The sequence below is a fragment of the Equus quagga genome, chromosome 21 (assembly GCF_021613505.1).
Source record: "Equus quagga isolate Etosha38 chromosome 21, UCLA_HA_Equagga_1.0, whole genome shotgun sequence".
Classification (NCBI taxonomy): domain Eukaryota; kingdom Metazoa; phylum Chordata; class Mammalia; order Perissodactyla; family Equidae; genus Equus; species Equus quagga.
This window is the reverse complement of record NC_060287.1, coordinates 6625403-6646218: the sequence shown is the minus strand read 5'-3', so window position 1 is coordinate 6646218 and position 20816 is coordinate 6625403.

Sequence of the window (20816 nt, the reverse complement as noted above, 5' to 3'; positions counted from 1 at the left end):
TTTTTTGCATTCTTAAAATTACAAATATATAGGGGTATATGTGTTCTGTGTATGCAGGAGATGGGTAAATTGAATAAAATTGCTCTAAGATTTTTTTGAAGGAAGAGTGAAAATAATTTTAAACTTAGATAAATGTATGTTATATCCAAAGTGAGTATTAAAAATAAAGATAGCAAGAATAATTTCAAACTAATAAGATATTTCTCTATCAGTTACTACTTTTGCTTCATGTCACCCCAAAATTAAGTGACTTAAAACAGTAATTATAGTTTCACATATCTGTGGACCAAGAATTAGAGCGGTTCAGCTGGGCTGTTCTGGGTCAAAGTTGATCACGAAATTGTAGTACAATAATGTCTGGGGCTTGGGTTATCTCAAATGTTTCTACATTTACATATCTGGTAATTGGGATGGGAATACATGAACAGCTCAAAGCTGGAACCTTCAGGAATCTCTTTCTCTCCTTGTGATCTAGCCAGCTTGGATAGGATGGCCAGAATTCTCACATTTAGGCTCAGGGTTTCCAAGCATATGTTCTGAGAAAAAGCCAAGTGGGATTCAGATCACGTTCTATCGCCTTATCTTTCACCACATTCTTTTGATCAAAACATTATGCACTCCACTGAGATTTAAGGGGAAGGAACATCATCTCTCAACCGAGGGTCTCCCAATTTTTAAAATCTTTCTTTGGTATTTGTTTTCTGTATGCTGGTACCCTCAAAAAATGGAAATGGCATGGATTCTTTACAATGTCATTTTAATAGAATTTATTTTTTAGAACAATTTTAGGATCACAGCAATCTAGCAAGCAGAAGGTACAGAAATTTCCCATATACCCCTACACATGCATAACCTCCCACTCCATCAATATCCCCACCAGAGTGGCATATTTGTTAGGAAAGATGAACCTACATTAACACATAATTATCACTCAAAGGCCAGAGTTTATGATAGGGTTCACTCTAAGTGTTGTACATTCTATAGGTTTGGAAAAATGCATAATGATGTGTATCCACCATTATAGTATCATACAGAATAGTTTCACTGCCCTAAAAATCCTCTGTACTCTGTCAATTCATTTCTCCTTCCCCCAAAACTCCTGGAAACCACTTATATTTTTACTTTTTTAATCGTTTTGCCTTTTCTAGAATGTTGTATAGTTGGAATTGTACAGTATGTAGTGTTTTCAGATTGGCTTCTTTCACTTAGTAATATGCATTCAAGGTTCCTCCATGCCTTTTCAAGGTTTGACAGCTCATTTCAATTTAGTGCTGAATAACATGCCACTGTCTTGATGTACCACAATTTATTTATCCATTCACCCATCTTGATTGCTTCCAAGTGTTAGCAATTATGAATAAAGCTGCTATAGACATCAGTGTGCAGGTTTTTGTAGGGACAAAAGTTTTCAACTCCTTGGGGAAAGTACCAAGGAGCAAGATAGGTGTATTGTATAACAAGGGTATGTTTAATTTTGTAAGAAACCACCAAAATGTCTTCCAAAGTAGTTATTCCATTTTGCATTCCCACTGTAAATTAATCAGAGTTCTGGTTGCTCCACATCCTCATCAGCACTTGGTGTTATCAGTGTTCTGGATTTTGGCCATTCTAAGAGGTATGTAGTAGTATCTCATTATTGTTTTAATCTGCATTTCTCTGATGACATATGATGTAGAGCATCTTTTTATATGCTTATTTTCCATCTGTATGTCTTCTTTGGTGACATGTCTCTTAAGATCTTTGGACTATCTTTTAATCCAGTTGTTTGTTTTCTTATTTTGGGATTTTAACAGTATTTTTGTATATTTCAGATAACAGCCTTTGATTAGGTATGCCTTTTGTAGATATTTTCTCTCAGTCTGTGACTAGTTTTTTTTATTCTCTCCGTGTCTTTTATAGAGTAGAACTTTTAACATCAATGAAGTCTAGCTTAGTTATTATTCCTTCATGGATTGTGCCTTTGTTGTTATATCCAAAAAGTCATCACCATACCCAAGGACATCTAGATTTTCTCCTATCTTATCTTCTAAAAGGTTCATAGTTATCCAATTTACATTAGGTTTGTGATCCAATTTGTTAATTTTTGTGAAGGATATAGGTCTGCATTGAGATTCATTTTTTTGCTTGTCTGGTTCTTCCAGCACCATTTGTTGAAAAGACTATCTTTGCTCTATCGTATTTCCTTTGCTCCTTTGTCCTTTGTTAGATTTATGGGAGTCTGTTTCCAGACTCTCTATTCTGTTCCATTGATCTATTTGTCTCTTCTTTCTCCAATAATCACACTGTCTTGATTACTACAGCTTTACACAGTAAGTCTTGGAGTCAAGCAGTGTCAGTCCTCCAATTTTGTTCTTCTCTTCAATATTGTCTTTGCAACTTCTGAAAGGCCTCAATTAGTGTGTGCGTGTGTGTGTGTGTGTGTCTGACAGAGAACAATTGTTCTCACTTATGCCCATACACATATAAGAATATTCATTAGGGAAAACTTTGAATAACCTCGAAACAGAAACATTCCAATTATATGAGAATGGAAAATAAAATGTGGCATATTCTCACAACGGGATGCAACACAACATAGATAATGAATGAGACACAGATACAACTACACAAATCAATCTCACTGCAAAATGTTGTACACGAAAAGCAAACGACCAAAGAGTACACAAAGAATAACTCCATTTCTGTAAGATAAAAAGATGTAAAACTAAACTAGATTGTCTAGTAACACAAATGCATAGTTGTAAAACATAAAGGAAAGCAAGGACATTCTTATGACAGCTGTCAGGACCGTGGTTACAATGAGGCAAAGGAGAGAGCTAAGTTACCCGGGAGGAACACTTGATAAGGTGGTTTGACAAATCTTTTCTGTTGTGCTGGGAGGTAACTGCCTGCACCTTGAGGCTCTCCTTCATTAGATTGTGGCTTCTTGTTGACGGAGAATGTATACCAAACACTTCTGTGTTGATTGGATTTTCCTATATTGTTATTAGCTCTGAATTGCCTAAATTTGAGAAACTGAAAGGTAGGCTTTGGTGTTTAACAATTTTGTCTTCACTGAATTATGTAGCTGGGTACTCTGCCTCAGTTACTTTGGTATGTGTGTTACATAAAAGTAGGGCCCTGGAGCATAGTGTAATAGATTATATCATACGTTATGTATGTATATACATATTCTCTGGATGTAACTGACATTTTAAAAATGTTGTCACTAGTATATATTTAGATATGTTTATTCTAAAATTTTCTTAATTAAAGAAAGCTCTCTCTCTCCTCTCCCTTCTTCCTCTCCTCAAAATGTATATTTCTAATCCTGCTCATATTAAAACTTTTCTGTTGTCCAATATTGGTCTTCTTTAAGTTGTGTCAAATCACAGACTAATCAACACTTGTTTTCTTTTCCTTTATTCCAATTCCATGTGTTTCAATTCTTATATCAGTTTTCAAAAATAAATTTGAGTTTCCCTTCCCTGTGTATACATGTAACACATTTTCTACTATTTTTGTATTGATTTCATAATTTTGATGGGGCATTTGAAAGGGGGATTTAAATTGCAGGCTGTTGAAAACAAAAACCTCTTGAAAACTGTAGCCACAGACAATATAAATTTGTAACATCTGTCTTATTTAAAGGCTTAAAGCAGTTCATATCCTTTTACATTGTTAACCCTAGGCAAACTTCTCTATTAAAAATGAATAGTTTGAACCCGTAAGTAGAACTGGTTCAATCTAACTCCAGCTTTTTAAATAATTTTTTATGGCTTGATGACCCATAGAAAATGAGAATAGAACATATCACTACTGGGACATTTTAAGTGTTTATATTATATTGTAATGAAGTCTCTTTTGTAGATTTGCTAAAGAAGTTGAAATTGTGCTATGATACATTTATAGAAGAAGGAGAAAAAAAGATTGGGGGTAACTAGTTTTTTTTGGAAGAGTCTCAACTTTATTTGAGCGTCAATAAATATTATTTCGAATAGTCTTCTCACTCCTTTTTCTTGTTCTTGACCCTTAGCTTTCTGTCCCCTAAACCAAGATACATTTTTTTCATTCTCTTGACTACTTATGCTCTAGACATGTGGCTAAGTTGGGGTCGCATGAACCATTAGTTTTTTGCTTTCTATCAATTTCTCCTCTTCCAGATTTATTCTATCCTATGATCTTGAGAGAATAGCTAAGGTTCATAATTGGCCTAGGTACACATGATGTCAAAAGTAATCAGAACAGGACAGTCAGAAGGAAGACAGAAAGCATGTGCCTTCAAGGTGCTTCAATATTTTCAAAGGGGAAATAGGTCAAAATTAGACAGGAATGAACATAGGAAAACAATTGACAAGCTAAATGAACATGAGACTGATTATGCAGTACACCTGGAACTTCCACAGGGTGTTTGAGATGTGAGATTAACTCATCCATGGAGCCAATGACTTTAGAAGTAAGCCAATTATATCATTCACTGAATGTATTGATGACCTAAGAATTTTCTAAGCTCTTACACTAATGAAACTGCAGTACTATATTATAGTCTGTAACAAACTAGTTTCATTAGAAAAAATATTCAGAATTTGATTGCAGGGATAGAGAATAAATTAGGTAAGATAATAAGACAATTTAAAATATATCTTTTCTTTTCTAATAATTCTATCTTTATTATTTAGGAGTCAAATATATAGAAATGTTAAACATTAAATTAATGTCATTCATAGACTGCAGAAACGTTACCCCAGTCTTTTCAATAAATAGGAAGCCAAATTAACCTAAACCGAGAGTATTTATTTAAAGGGAAGAAAAGAAGTTTCTTGGTTAACGGTAGAGTAAATAGAATCTCTAAACAATATTTGGCTGTTTAAATGGAATTAGTCAAGTGAATTGATAAAGGGTTGAGAAGCAAAATACTATTTACATTTTTTTTCCTGAGGAAGATTTGCCCTAAGCTAACATCTGTTGCCAATCTTCCTCTTTTAGCTTGAGGAAAATGCCCCTGCGCTAAGATCTGTGCCAATCTTCCTCTATTTTCTGTGGGTCACTGCCACAACATGGCTGCCACTGATTGGTATAGGTCTGCACCTGGAAACTGAACCTTAAACCAAACTTAATCACCAGGCCATGGGGCAGGCCCCACTATTCACATTTTGTGCTCTGGGAAATGAAGCAATGTTATGATACCCATGACTGAATTCAATTGAACTCAATTCCACTTATATTTATCCGGGGCCTAATATACTTTTGGTACTAGATATAACTGCTATAGACACTCATGAAATTGATTTGTCATATGTAGTATTTAATAAAGTGAAACAGGTGAAGATAGAAAAAAAGTATCAATATGCATTCCACATAGGAATGATAAAAACTAATATTGAAAGCTTCTGGGTATTTATAGCTCTCCAAAATAAATATATTGAAAAATATTGAATAAATTATTGAAAACATTGAAAAATATTATGAGTTTTAGTTATAAATCACACACTTTGAATTTTTTCTAAATTGCTATTTAATAAACTACCTAAAGTGGTATTTCTACACAATAATTTAGGCTATCGAGGCACTGCATTTCTTTCAACTACAATTTTTCCATAATCTTCCTGAAAAATAACTATTGTTATATTTTATTCAGGCCTGCTCTGTCTGCATTTGAATGAAAATTTAACAAATTATAGTGAAAGAGGGATTTGACAAAGTGCAATAACTGGAAATTGCCAATAATCTGTTTCCAATTTGTATTAGAAAAGAAAAATGAGCCAAGTCATCGAATGTTTTTAAAAATGAACTGCAGTCGGTGTGTGTTGGGGCTAGCAGGCTCAGACACGGAATCACATGAAGGTTAGTAATACATAATTAAGAGGCTGAAGAAAACCTTTATGGATTTGAAGGAAGATTTTCAAACACCGATGATAATGAAGCATATTGTTTCAGACGATTATTGCATTTTGGATCTGATATAAAATCCTGATTCTGTAATGATCTTTTGAGGAGAAGAAGGCAATGCCATTTACCAGAGTTCTCATATAACTCTCTATCAAACATTTCTAAGGCAGTCTTGCAATTATTATAAAGAATAGAAAAGTCTTATTTTCTCATGTTTTTATAGAAAAAACATCATGTAAATTAGAATAATTTTGGCTATGGCAACACATAGTGGAAATATTTAGCAGTTGTTTCCTTGAACTATTCATTTCTTAGATGTAATTGATTTGTTCAAATTACAGGTTCAAAATCATGGATTTTTTAGCATTATATTTCATTTATGTCAAATAACAATTTGTGTGGCATTTCTTCCTACTAAATAAATGATTTAGGATTTCACTTTACATTGTGATAAAGCCATTACAAAATCCTTAAACACAAACTAAAACCAAACAAATTACATGCATTATTTTTGCCCCCCTCAATTACAGTGATAGTTTCTCAGGGCATAATTTTCTTCTCTAAGTAATGTTTAATATTTTACATTAAAGCAGATGCGTCAGAGTAAAAAAGAAAAGAAAAGAAAGACATGGGTTACTGCTCATGTAGGTTTAAATTCTATAATCTTCATATGTAAAATCCTTAAATATCATATATTCATATTTTGAATTATAATCAAAGACAATGTTGGTGAATGTATTTACATGAGGCTATTAAACATCCTAAAAAATATCCCTTCTGTATACCAAGAACAAATTGTTCCTTGGAGCAAAGAAATGCTTTCCTGGAAAAAGACAAACTAAAGTGGTTGATATAGTATCCCTAAATCCTGAGCTCTAAATTTGCTGTAGAGTTTAGGTGAGCAACAAAGATTTTCACAGGCTCTTTCCCATCTAAATGGATTTACTCATGTTTAGCATCACACCGGCACTTTTATCCATTGGTTCTCACCACTAATGAAGTAGTAACTAGTAAGGCAGTCTGTGTTTGATGGGAAGCTACAAGTAACAACAACAACAAAAAAGAGTAATTTCGATTTGAATTTGGTCTCTGCACATATTGCTAGCTTCATCTTTAACTTCACGCTGTGCTCCAGCTGCACTGGCAATTCTGTTATTATCTGCCCCGTCCCACTGCTTCTTCTATCCCCAAACACACAATCGCTCACAAACACCTTTAATCTATATAGTTCCTTCTCGACCTTCAGAAGACAAAGAATGTAAACCTCCCCACTACACCCATCCTAATTGGATAATTTCCTTCTTTTTTTTCCTTCTTTCCTCTTGAATCAATCATATATCACAATTTCAGTTAAATGTATTAGCATGTAAATATCCATCTATCAACTATTTATCTTTCATACGTATAGAGATGTGTGTGTTTATGTTATCTAACTAATTATACAGCAATGTGTGTGTTTATATTTCCAGTATGATACAGAGAGAGAGAGAGGTCCCATTCTAACAATCAATCTTAATCATATTCTCAGTGCCTAGTACAGTGCCTTGACTAGAGGAGGGGCTCAGAAAATATTGTTGGATGAATGAATGTGGGTATCGCGTAAGTTTTGAAACAGCTCCCCTACTTACTAGCTGAAATACTTGGAACAATTACTTAAATTGTCCTCATAGCAGTAATTCATAAAGTGAGAACAATAGGAGTATCAATTTATTGGCATTTTAGGAAGATTAAATAAGACCACAGAACTGCACAACCTTAAAGGACCCATTCACATGTATCTATGTAAATGAATGTTTCCTGGAGTTTTAAAATATGGTGATCATGAGACTAAATGAATTATACGTAAAGTACTTAGAAAGGCACCTGGAACATAATAAACTTTCAATTATTCAGTTGTTTTCTATGTTGTTAGTGCTGTGGAGTTGATTCTGACTCCTAGCAACCCTGTGCAGGAGCAGAACCCTGCCTGGTCTTTTTGCGCCATCATCTTACCTTGTGGCACTCTATCAGATAATGCTGCCCTGCTAGTCATAGGATTTTCATGGCCGAAAATGGGTGGCCAGGTCCTTCTTCCTAGTCTGTCTTAGTCTGGAAGCTCTGCTGAAACCTGTTTACCACGGGTGACATTGCTGGTATTTGAAATACCAGTGGCATAGCTTTCAGCATCACAGTTACCACAGTGTGACAAAGGACGTATGGGTGTTATGGTTCCCTGGCTGGAAATGAACCGTGGTGTCTGTCATGAGAGCACCGAATCTTAACCACTAGACCATGAGAGATTCAGTTATGATGATATATCATATTTAAAGACATATTGTCATATTTTACTTGATTATGCATATAATTTGCACATTGTTGATTCTATTGTTTAGTTTTTATTTGTGTAATATCAGAATGATTGTTAACCATCTCAATAAAATTTTTTTAACAGGATTTTCAGAATTGGAAGAAATCTTATGGGGTTCCTATTGTACCACCATACAAAGCAAGGATCTACTTGATCAATGGTGTGCCTCGAAAGTTGTGGTCCTGAATTTTGGGAATCAAGAAAGCTCACTAGGAAGAATGCTGACATGAATTTTAAAGATGGAAGAAGAGAAAATAGAAAGCAAAAAATATAAATGTCTCATTTGTGAGTTCATTTGAATTAAGATCTATTATGTTATCCAACTTCTACTTGTACATACTTGTGTTTCTTTAGTACAGCAGTGATAATATTAGAGCTGGTAGCAAAATATGTCATTGCCACTATTAGAACTGATTGTGAGTTGATTACAACTAGCTTGGACATACATTCCAGTTTTCCATGAAAAGCTTACGTTAATGCCTATTTCCAAGTATAAATTACCAATAGCATTTCCTTTTATTCTCACAAGTGTCCTAGCTTGAATGACAAATTATATGGTTACCTTAATTGCAAAGGGGTTTTCACATGTTGTATAGCCACTTGGCCAAGAAGAGTTTTGGTTGCAAATTGCATAAACTCAACTTGAATTAGCTTAAGAAAAAGAAGATTTCTTGTCTCTTAGCTGAACCGCAGGAAACTAAGAAGCACAGCTGGTTTCACGGACTAATCCATATTGTACTACTTTTTAATTTATGTGTTCCAAATAGAAACGAATTCTGTTCTCAGTTTTTTTAACTTTTGTCAGAGCTCTTACAAATAATAACCAGGGCATTGTTTTACTCAATGTATAAGTATACCCATGCATTTTAAAAATTTTGATTGTTTAATTCATTAAATGACATAACATCTAGACATTGTTGTCTAGAAAGCAAAAGCCATGCAAGTAACATAGTCATCATCCACATATTTTACCTAATTGTTGGATTATAATGACAATCCCTCCCAATTTCTCTCCTCTCTATGTATGTAATTATACATATATATATATATGTGCACATATGTATACACACATACAAAGAGAATGATTATATAAGCACACAAAATAATTACAAAGTTTAACAGTATACTGATACACAAAACTAGTCTCAAAAAATATAAAAGCACTGAAATACATGGTGGAATTAAGCCGAAAACAACAACAACGAAGCCAAATATAATTTGGAAATCCCTATACATTTTGGAATTAAGCAGCAATTTCTTTAACAGCTTGACCATGCATTAAAAAAAATACTAATGAAAATTAGAGAACATTTTGCAATAAATTGTAATGAAAAATGATACATCATTAGTATGTAGAGTTCTGCTTCAGATGCAGAAACCCACCATATTGTGTCTATTCTAACAAGGAGAACAAATGCAAATAATCTACGAAGTCATAACTTATTTGAACCCACCAGAGAGTTGAGGCCACCATACAACTAAGAGCATTGAATTCCAGAGTGTCCATACCTCTGAAGAGAGATAAAACATACAAACTTTTCTAGTTTTTCAGACTATGGGAGAAAGAGGCAGTTAACATAACAGCATATTATATACATATATAATATTGGCATCATACTATATATAGTCATAAATATGCTTTGGTCAATGACAGACCACATATATGACAGTGGTCCCATAAGATCAGTACCATGTGGCCTGGGTGTATAGAACTCTATACCATCTAGGTTTGTGTAAATATGCTCTATAACGTTTACACAACAACAAAGCTGCCTAACGATGCATTTCTCAGAACACATCCCTGTCACTAAGGGAGGTGACTGTATGTGCACCTTGACTACTATGTGTTTGTATATGTAAACAGTAGTGGGTACATATAAACAGCAGTACTAAGCTGCTAAGCTAAGGGGGAAAGAAAGACACAGCATCATGTTGTATAACCCTTCCCATCTTTTGATACAGTCTACGAAACCATCACTACTAAATTTCTTAGTAGAATAAATTATCTCCTTAAACTTAGTATTTTTGGCCATAAATCATTTCAATCTACCCGAATTAAATCAGGAGGAAAATAAACATATCAAGTATTATTGTTACTATTTTAACAAAAATCATTAGGGACATTTTAGCCTTATTATTCAGAAATATGAAGTAAAACAGAAAAGCAACTATAGGACAGAAGGTGACAAAATGGCATTTCACAGGAAATATGATTATTTACCTTGTAAAACAAATATATTCAATGAAATATAAAACATTCAGTAAATTCAGTAGATACAAAACAAACCAAAAAGTTGTATAGTTTTTCCATATGTATAGGTAGGAAAAAAATTATAACTTCTCTATATTAATTTGTTAAAAAGATAAAAAACATCTTATTCATTATAACAATAATATATGAAATAAAATTAATATCATCTGTAGAGCACATATGAACATTTCCTGAGAAACAAAATGATATAAATATTTGTATACTAAATCTTATAGGGATGTTAATTTTCCATGAACTAGTTAACAGATTTAAAGACATTTCAATTGAATTCTCTGTTATACATTATTTATACTGTATTATAACACATATTATTATTCTAAGTTTTATTTGAAAGCATGAAATGTAGAACTGAGATGAACTGTTGGGGAAAAGAAAAGACAATGTGATAATTTTCATACTGGATATTAACATAAAAGGAAAAACTTAACAATCAATATGGGAGTGGTAGCATGAGATTTGAGACAAATCAAAGGTTCAGGAAAAATTAGGCAAAAATAAAACCCTTAACCTAATATGCTTAAGTACAGGTACCTGTGCCATTAGTTTCCTATCCTTCATCAATGAAAGACTTGGATAATCCATCCCGGCACTCTCTGCTACAAAGTCTTAACATGAACTCCAATTGCTCTCATCATATTGCATATTCACAGTCGTTGCGTTTTGATCAAAATTGGCTCTCAAGATAAAGCCCATTAGCATTTCCTGTTCTAATTTAATAAGTATAGTGATTTAATGAAATAAATACTCTAAATTAAGACTGAATAAAGACTCCTGGGAAATTAATTAATCATTTTGGGAAAAATATAATTCTGTCGTTTCAAGTTTTACACAAGAGTAATATCAACGTAGCTATAATACCTAAAGTTTACAATTCTTACCTTATAAAAGAGAAAATCAATTGGTGATTATTTAACTAAAATTTGTGCAGGAACTTCCAATTCTTAGGGGAACAATTAATTTTTTTAAAGTCTTTTTTATCTAATAATTGGTTTGAATATGTTTTCAGCAATATTGTTTTAAAATGGTAACAAATATTGAGGTAACATAACTTTAAAATAATGAGAAATGGCTTTGACCTAAAATAGAAGGAGCTAGAATGAATCAGTGGAACTGAAAGTTTTCTTTTTAAAAAAGGGTAAATTAGAGAAGTTGTTAGGTAAAAAAGACAAAATGTAAATTATCAGAGTATCAAAAATATTTCTACTTTACTAGAAATCATAGAAATGAAATTGAAAAATGTACCAATCACATTTATAATAATCAAAAGAAAATAAATGGTAGGAATTTTATGACAAGTGGTTTATTATTGTGTTTCATAAACTATAAAATTATCTGTATGTTTATATACTCATTTCATATAAGAGAACACTGTAAAATATATATTTATTAAAATATATTTGTTATATATGTTTATCTATATATGAAATATATTTTAAAAACACACACATAATGACTGATAAAAATAAGAAAGCAAAGTTTGGAAGAGGGCAATAACTCTTCTGGTTTTTTAAAACAAGTCCACAATTGCTTATCTAGAACCCTTGAGGTATCTTCAGAGTTTAGCATTTTTCACTGTTTAAAGGTAATGCAGTGTATACACTGCATATTGTGTGACACTCTTGGCAGGATCTTCGTGTGCAGCAGTACACGCTAATCAAAAATATCAATATGAGAGGGCTGGCCCCGTGGCCGAGCGGTTAAGTTCGCGCGCTCGGCTGCAGGCGGCCCAGTGTTTCGTTGGTTCGAATCCTGGGCGCGGACATGACACTGCTCATCAAACCACGCTGAGGCAGCGTCCCACATGCCACAACTAGAAGGACCCACAACAAAGAATATACAACTATGTACCGGGGGGCTTTGGGGAGAAAAAGGAAAAAATAAAATCTTAAAAAAAATATATATATATCAATATGAGGGGCTGGCCCAGGCCCAGTGGCTTAGTGGTTAAGCTCATATGCTGTGAGTCAGCGGTTCAGGGTTCATGGGTTTGGATCCTGGGCGTGGACCTATGCACTGCTCTTCAAGCCCTGCTGTGCTGGCATCCCACATACAAAATAGAGGAAAATTGGCACAGATGTTAGCACAGTGGCAATCTTCCTCAAGCAAAATAGAAAGATTGGCAACAGATGCTAGCTCAGGGCCAATCTTCCTCACCAAAAAAAAATCCCACCAATATGATATTCACCACAAGGACTATAGACTAAACAATATAATATCTTCCCATCATTCACATCAAGTGTGGCTGACAAATGCGATTGCTACAAACATAAGAAAAACACTTCTGTGAATAAGGGATTTGGATCTGTACTTGAGCAAGCTCAGAAAAAGAATCTATTCTCTTCCAACTGACCCCCTACATGCCACAGGCCTTTCTCTCCAGTGTGAGAGAATTTATTAGTTGTCTTGGCATCCCATTTGAACAAGAGACAGATTACAATTTTACAACATCAGAAGTATCATCATCAATCATTTCATGCACTAGAAGCTTTTGTATTCAAAAAGGCTTTGTAGTGTTATAGCGGCTAAAATGTGTACTGTCCTTTGGTTTAGAAGAGAATATTGAGTTAGGAATTTATGCTGTTCTTGTTCAATTACTCTCTCTTCAAAACCTGCTTGAGAATTGAAAACTCATACATCCTAGTAGATGGTAGTGAAAAATATTCACTTAAAAAATACACAGCAAACATTATCATATTAGATATTTTTCTCATGATATATTCTTCCTCTGTGAAATTTCACTGGTTCTAACAGTGTCTATCACACCATAGACACTTAGTATTTGTATTATTGAAAGAATAACACATTTTTCCTGGATTGTCTTTTCAAGGAATATGATTTTTTAGGGTAACAAAAAATACGCCTATTCATCTGTTTTTCTTACAGGATACATGAATACTATTAGTTTGTAGCAAACGCTTATTGACTACATACCAATGCTAGGCAGTGTGCTGACAATTTTACATGGATTATCTGAGCTGATCATAACAGAAATCCCTGGATGTAGTAGGTGCCTTTAATATTCTTGCCTTACATATGAGAAATGGAAGCTTCAATAGGTGAAACAGTTTGCACGAAATCACGGATAACACATGATAGAGGTGGAGTTCTGACTCCAGAAACAGGTGCTCTTAACCACTACTATATACAATTGTTCTTGAAAAAGTGTACATTAGGAGTTTTCCTCCTATTGGAGATGAAACATTCACCATAAAGGATTTAACTTAGATAAAATAAGGCTTTCACACAGAGAATTGCAAGCAGAATCCCTGCTGTCACATTTTCTGGGTTGTCAGAAGAGCCTGGGTGGTAGACAGGCAGAGAGGAGTCCTTTTAGGATTTTTATATACTCAGGCAAAATGGCCTCCAGGGAAACAGAATAGCACATCTAAATAGGCTATAATTATGCAAGATTTTACTCAGAATGCGTCTTTATAGATCTTGCTCAGATTTTTTTTTTCCCCTAGTAGTGTCTAGAGCAGCTGCTCTAGTTTCTACACCTAAAGATTGGTTTTTTTTTGGCTTTCTGATTTCTATAACTACTTTAAAATAATATAATTTTCTTTCAATTAGAAAATATTTTATCTCTTTATTTAAAAAGACGGATTTCACATTGGAAGTTAACTTGAATAAATTAAAGTGTTTTGGTCAGTTTTTAAAGGGCAGTGATCAATTCTTAAGCAAGTGAAATAGCAAATGTTACATTATGCATGGCAAATAAACTGAGTGATCGCAACTTTCTTAGAATATAACAAAACTGAGATGTTGATTTTTTTATACAGCCTACTCTTATGTTATGTAATGTCTCATTCTATCTACAGCAATTTGGCAAGATTTCTTGGGAAATATTTATTTCTATTCATGCTCTAAAGGTGAACACATGTATTAATTTTACAGGTTATTAAAAAGATGTATACAACCAGTCAGAGACCCTAGTGTCACTCAAACTATTTGGTTGTTAGAAAGAAAGTATATGACTCCAATTAACTTGTGCAAAAGGGAAATCTATTAAAGAAGATGATAATGTTGATATTGATAAGAGGGTCACAGGAGCAAATGGAAGGCTGAAACTTAGATTTGTGTGAGAGAAGAACCAGGCAACTCCACATAGTCTAGAGGATGCCACCTCTAGAACGAATGGACTCTAGTCATTTTTCATCTGTTCCTGTTTCACTATATTTAAAATTGAAGCGAAAGAGCAAAACACACACGCAGGCAGAGAGAGAGAAAGACGGGGAGGAAAAGAGAGAGAAAAGAAAGGAAATGGAGAGAATGTGTAAAGAAAGTAGTCAAATCCATTGTTGTGAGGAATCATTCTGAGCAATGTGTATACATTGTTCTTTCACCTGTGATTTCTTCAAGAACTCACAATATATCCCTACAGTATTCAGTATTTTTGGAAAAAGTACATTTATTGAGATTTGACTCAAATATTTTTCACATCTGATTTCCAAGCCAGACATTCCTTTAATTATTGCTTGCCGATCTCCTATTCCCACCAACACCACAAGAACTGCCGCTCAGTCATAGCCTTTACCCTAGACCCTAGGTCCAACAAGGAGATGATACAATGTATTGTAATCTGCCTTCCTCACTCCCTGAAATCAAACTCTTTGTATTTGGCTCAGAAAATTTGACCCATCAACCGTGTAAGCTCAGGGTATCAGTTTTATCTAATGACTGAATAAATGTATTGAAATAGTGCAGGCAGTTCTCCTTCAGGGCTATTAAAGATGGCCTGCATACATATTTCCTTTTTTCAAGCTGGAAAAAAATATATAGACAGCAGCATTTTATGGCTAAAATATTCAAACTGAAGATGTCTATCTATAACAGAAATTTTCTTAGAAAACTGGCATGTTGGTATTCTAATTACAGGCCAGTTAAATTACCCATCTCTAATAATTACCACTCGAACTGGGCCTAAGGTAAATCAGATCTAGGGAAGCTGCCTTCAACAAAGCCGACATTTTGGTGTGTTAATTTTTGAAGTGTATTCAAGGTAAAAAAAATTAACTTGTTAGAAAACATGGCCTTTTTAAAAGTTTTATGAGTGCCTTTGTGAATTTTCTTCTTTCTGTTTAAGATTAATGTTAACCTAAACAAGCTAAGTGAAATAACTGAATTCAGCTAGGTTCATAATGAACTTGATATTTCATATATTAATAGAATTATAATATTCAGTACACTTGACAATATCCATCTAGTCTTTATTTATTAAGTAAGCTATGTGGATGAATCATGCTTTTGCAAATTCTAAACTTGGGCTTATATTAAATGTACATATTTGAGATAGTTTAGGTTAAAATTATAAACTATGTGGTTTTATTTCTTTAAAGTAGCAATATTACCAGAAAGACAAATTATGAATTATTTGCATCATCATATAACATATACTCTCTGTTCAAAGAATGGTAGTTCACAAAACCAAGCAAGCAGCCTGGCATGAAGCAAAATGACTGACACTGAATCTTGTAAATCATTGGTTAAGCGCACAAATTCCACATGATAAAGAAGTTTGACCCCAGAGCTTAGGTAAATGTAAGAATATAATGAGGAGTGGAGACAAAATTTGTCTAGATCATTGTAAGAATACACTCTCTTTGACCTTTAATGTTATGAATGTTGTCACTTTATATTTTTGTTGTTGTATTTCTGTCAAATCATCAATGTCTGATTTCATTTTTCTCCCAATTAAAATTGGATTTCATGGGTCAACTAGCAGAGTATATTTTTTCCAATACTTTATAGTTACTTATTGTTTGTCGTATTTTTCTTTCCAGTCCACAAACTCTAGGTAACCACAACTATTTGGGGTTTCATGCTCCTAGGCCACCAAACATTGTGGATAATTGCTACATAGCAATACCAATTAACTCCACTATCTAAGTTTACTCTTTAATCCTAAACGTTAGAAATTTACCTCCAAATTACCTTTCTCACAAATGATATTAAATATTTTTTCTTTCAGTCTCTGAATTTGTGCATATATATTCTTCCTCTCTTCCTGTTGGTATGTATGAACTGTCCATGTTTCTTTGCAAAGACATCACCTCCAATTATTTCATCATCTTTCACTGACTCAGAACATTGATTGTGAAATCCTCTCTTTTTCATGCATTTTCACTTCTCTCACTCTCTAATGGTGTGACAGATTGTGTTTTTGCCAGGCAATTGTGAAACAATTGATAAGGTCATGAATTTTGAGGGTGTATTCAGCAGAATGATGGTAATCTAACCTGGCTAAGGAGAAAGCAAGAGCACTAAAAGAATGAAAAAAATGGAAAAGTGTTAGGGTCAGTAAATTAGAGGTCTTGGTGGGGTCAAAAATTGCTGGAGTTGACAAACATTAAAGAAAAAGAGAAGGGGAAGATAAGTGGATATCAGAAAGTAGGATGATTATAATTGACAGCATAGACGAACTATAAAAATGTGGAGATGCTGAAGAAGGATAAAATGTGTGGTAGAGGGGTGAAGAGTAGACGGTGAATAGATCAAAGAAATGAAAAGCCATGGCACTTGAGGGACTACACAGGGGTATTAAAGTTACCAAGACGTATATCAGGATGGTGTTAAAGAGACAAGAAGGACTTTCCAAGGAATGAGAGACAGTTCTGAAGATGACAACAACTGGAAGGAGTAAGAGATATTAGACATTAATATCACAAGCTTCATGGTCTTTTGGTAGGTAAAATGAATATAAATCCGGAAGCAGCAATAAGAAGCAAGGAGAGCATCCTTCCCGCCTACACAGCAAAGGTAGATGAAGATGACAGAAAAAATAGCCACTATTGAAGTAGATATGATACCGAGCAAAGGACTCACTCTGCTCACTGCAATCTGAGACAATTAATCACAAGGAGTTAGAGATCCAGAAAGGAGTTTAATTAGATTAGCCAGCTAATCAGAAGATGGGTGACTAATGTCTCAAAAACTCATCTTCAAAAATTACAGAATCTTGAGGCAGTTTTATAGGGAAAATGGGAAGTAAGGAGGGGCTCCAGGGATGTTGGTTTCCAGGAGTGACAGACTCCAGGCATCACATTGTTCCATTCTTCTGTCAGCTGTGATAGCTACCTGGTATGTATTTTTCCCACATGTGGTCAGCCTGTTCCTGGAGAGAAACTCATCGAACAAAGTTTTAATTTATCAAGTTATCAAGGAGGACATAGGTGAGTGGAGACCATAAATCAGAAGAGCACGTGAACTTTTTAGAGTATGTACAGAGCAGTGAGTCGTCACAAGAGGAGGCCCTGGGGCCATTTAGCATAACAAGATGGCCTTACTTATGCTCTCCTACAGATACAGAAGACGCAAAGTTCTCAGGGAAAGTCAGGTTTCAGGTAGGGAATACAGGGAATTTTGCTGATAACAGATCATGAGGTCGTGATCACACCATATAAAGATCTTTTAAATAATAATGGGACAAGATTGACAAAAAGTATAAAGGACCTCTCCAAAGAAAGGGAGAAATGAGATCTTGAGTCATGGATATACTCTGGCATAAGAAGCCAATGGAACTCTGCGGGTGTACCCTGCTAATACCACTACTGCTGATAATCAGGCAGACAAGGTCATATGTGATTTGATTATCTTTTTACTTTGGATAATAGAATTCATTTTATGACTATTGATGGCAACACTAATATGAGTTTCCTTAAGAAGATACCTCTGACTTCTAATTTCAACTCCAACATATAGATTAGAATTCATCACTGTCTTACAATAAAAATAGGAACAAACTGAAAATCAATGACTTTTCTTAGACTGCTCAGAGAAATTATATCTCAAGGCAAGCCAACACTCTGAGTGAAAAATTTAGTGTTGAAAAATAAAACCTACCCAACTAGAATTATATATCCAGCAATATTCTTCAAAAGTGAAGAAGAAATAAAAGTGTTCTCAGACAAACACTGAGGGAATTCATTACCAGTAGTCCTTTCCTGTATGAAGTGTTAAAAGAAGTTCTTCAGGCAGAAAGCAAATGGTGTAGGTCAGAAACTTCTGTCTATGTAAAGAAAGGAAGGACATCAGAGAAAGAAGAAATGAAAGTAAAATATCTTTTATTATTTTTTATTTAAAACTGATGTAAAAGATTATCGTTTTTTCAAAGTTAATATTACCATTATATTGGGTAAGTAAAGTGAGTGGTAGCAGGGTCAAAAGGGATGGGAAGAAGGAGTTGGGAAGAGTATTATAGTGTCCTGTGTTACATATAAAGTGGAATAGTGTTATGTGAAAGTGGGGTTATATTAACTAAACATGCATATTGAAAATTCTAGAGACTGTAATTTTCTTTTTTTGTGTTGTCCTTGTCTGGTTTTAATATCAGGATGATTTTGGCTTCATAGAATGAGTTAGGAAGCCTCCCCTCCTCTTCAATTTTTTGCAAAAGTTTGAGAAGGATAGGTATTAACTCTTCTTTGAATGTTTGGTATAATTCACCAGGGAAGCCATCTGGTCCTGGACTTTTATTTTTGTGGAGGTTTTTGATTGCTGTTTGGATCTCCTTACTGGTGATTGATCTATTCAAATTTTCTACTTCTTCTTGGTCTGGTGTTGGAAGGTTGTATGTTTCGAAGAATTTATCCATTTCTGCTAGATTATCCAATTTGTTGGCGTATAGCTTTTCATAGTATTCTCTTATTATCTTTTGTCTTTCTGAGGTGTCCTTTGTAATCTTTCCTATTTCATTTCTGATTTTATTTATTTGAGCCTTCTCTCTTTTTTTCTTGGTGAGTCTAGCTAAGGGTTTGTCGATTTTGTTTATCTTTTCAAAGAACCCGCTCTTGGTTTCATTCATTTTTTCTATTGTTGTTTTAGTCCGTATTTCATTTATTTCGGCTCTGATTTTTATTATTTCCTTCCTGTTGATGATTTTCAGCTTTGTGTGTTGTTCTTTTTCCAGTACCTTTAGATGAGCTTTTAGATTGTCAATTTGGGATTTTTCTTCTTTGTTGAGGTAGGCCTGAATTGCTATACACTTCCCTCTTAGAACCGCTTTTCCTGTATCCCACAGATTTTGGCATGTCATGTTTTCATTTTCATTTGTCTCCAGGAATTTTTTGATTTCTTCTTTGATTTCTTCATTGACCCAATCGTTGTTCAGTAGCATTTTGTTTAATCTTCACATTTTTGTGGCTTTTCTGGTTTTATTCCTGTAGTTGATTTCCAGTTTCATACCATTTTGGTCAGAAAAGATGCATGGTATTATTTTGATCTTCTTAAATTTATTTAGACTTGTTTTGTGGCCTAATATATGATCAGTCCTGGAGAATGTTCCATGGCCATTTGAAAAGAATGTGTATTCTGTGGGTTTTGGATGGAATGTTCTGTTTATATCTACTAAGTCCATCTGGTCTAATGTGTCCTTTAAGGCCAGTGTTTCCTTATTGATCTTCTGATTGGATGATCTATCCATTGGTGTAAGTGGAGTGTTAAAGTCCCCTACTATTATTGTGTTACTGCCTATTTCTACTTTCATGCCTGTTAATAATTGCTTTATATATCTAGGTGCTCCTATGTTGGGTGCATAGATATTTACAAGTGTTATATTTTCTTGTTGGATTGTTCCCTTTATCATTATGTAGTGCCCGTCTTTGTCTCTTGTTACAGTTCTTGTTTTAAAGTCTATTTTGTCTGATATAAGTATTGCTACCCCCACTATCTTTTCTTTGCCATTTGCATGGAATATCTTTTTCCATCTTTTCACTTTCAGTTTATATAAAAAACATACAAAGAACTAATACAGCTCAACAACAAAAAAACCCAACAATCCAATTAAAAAATGGGCAAAAGACCTGAACAGAGATTTCTCCAAAGAAGATATACGGATGGCCAACAGGCATATGAAAAGATGCTCAACATCATTAGCTATCAGGGAAATGCAAATCAAAACTACAATGAGGTATGACCTAACTCCAGTCAGAATGGCTATAATTAACAAGACAGGAAACAACAAATGTTGGAGAGGATGTGGAGAGAAGGGAACCCTTGTTCACTGCTGGTGGGAGTGCAAACTGGTGCAGCCACTATGGAAAGCAGTTTGGAGTATCCTCAGAAAATTAAGGATAGATCTACTATATGATGCAGCTATCCCACTGCTGGGTATTTATCCAAAGGACTTGAAAACACAAAGGCATAAAGATACTGGCACCCCTATGTTCATTGCAGCGTTATACACAGTAGCCAAGACTTGGAAGCAACCTAGGTGCCCATCAAGGGACGAATGGATAAAGAAGATGTGGTATTTATACATGATGGACTACTACTCTGCCATAAGAAATGATGAAATATGGCCATTTGTGACAACATGGATTGACCTTGAGGTTA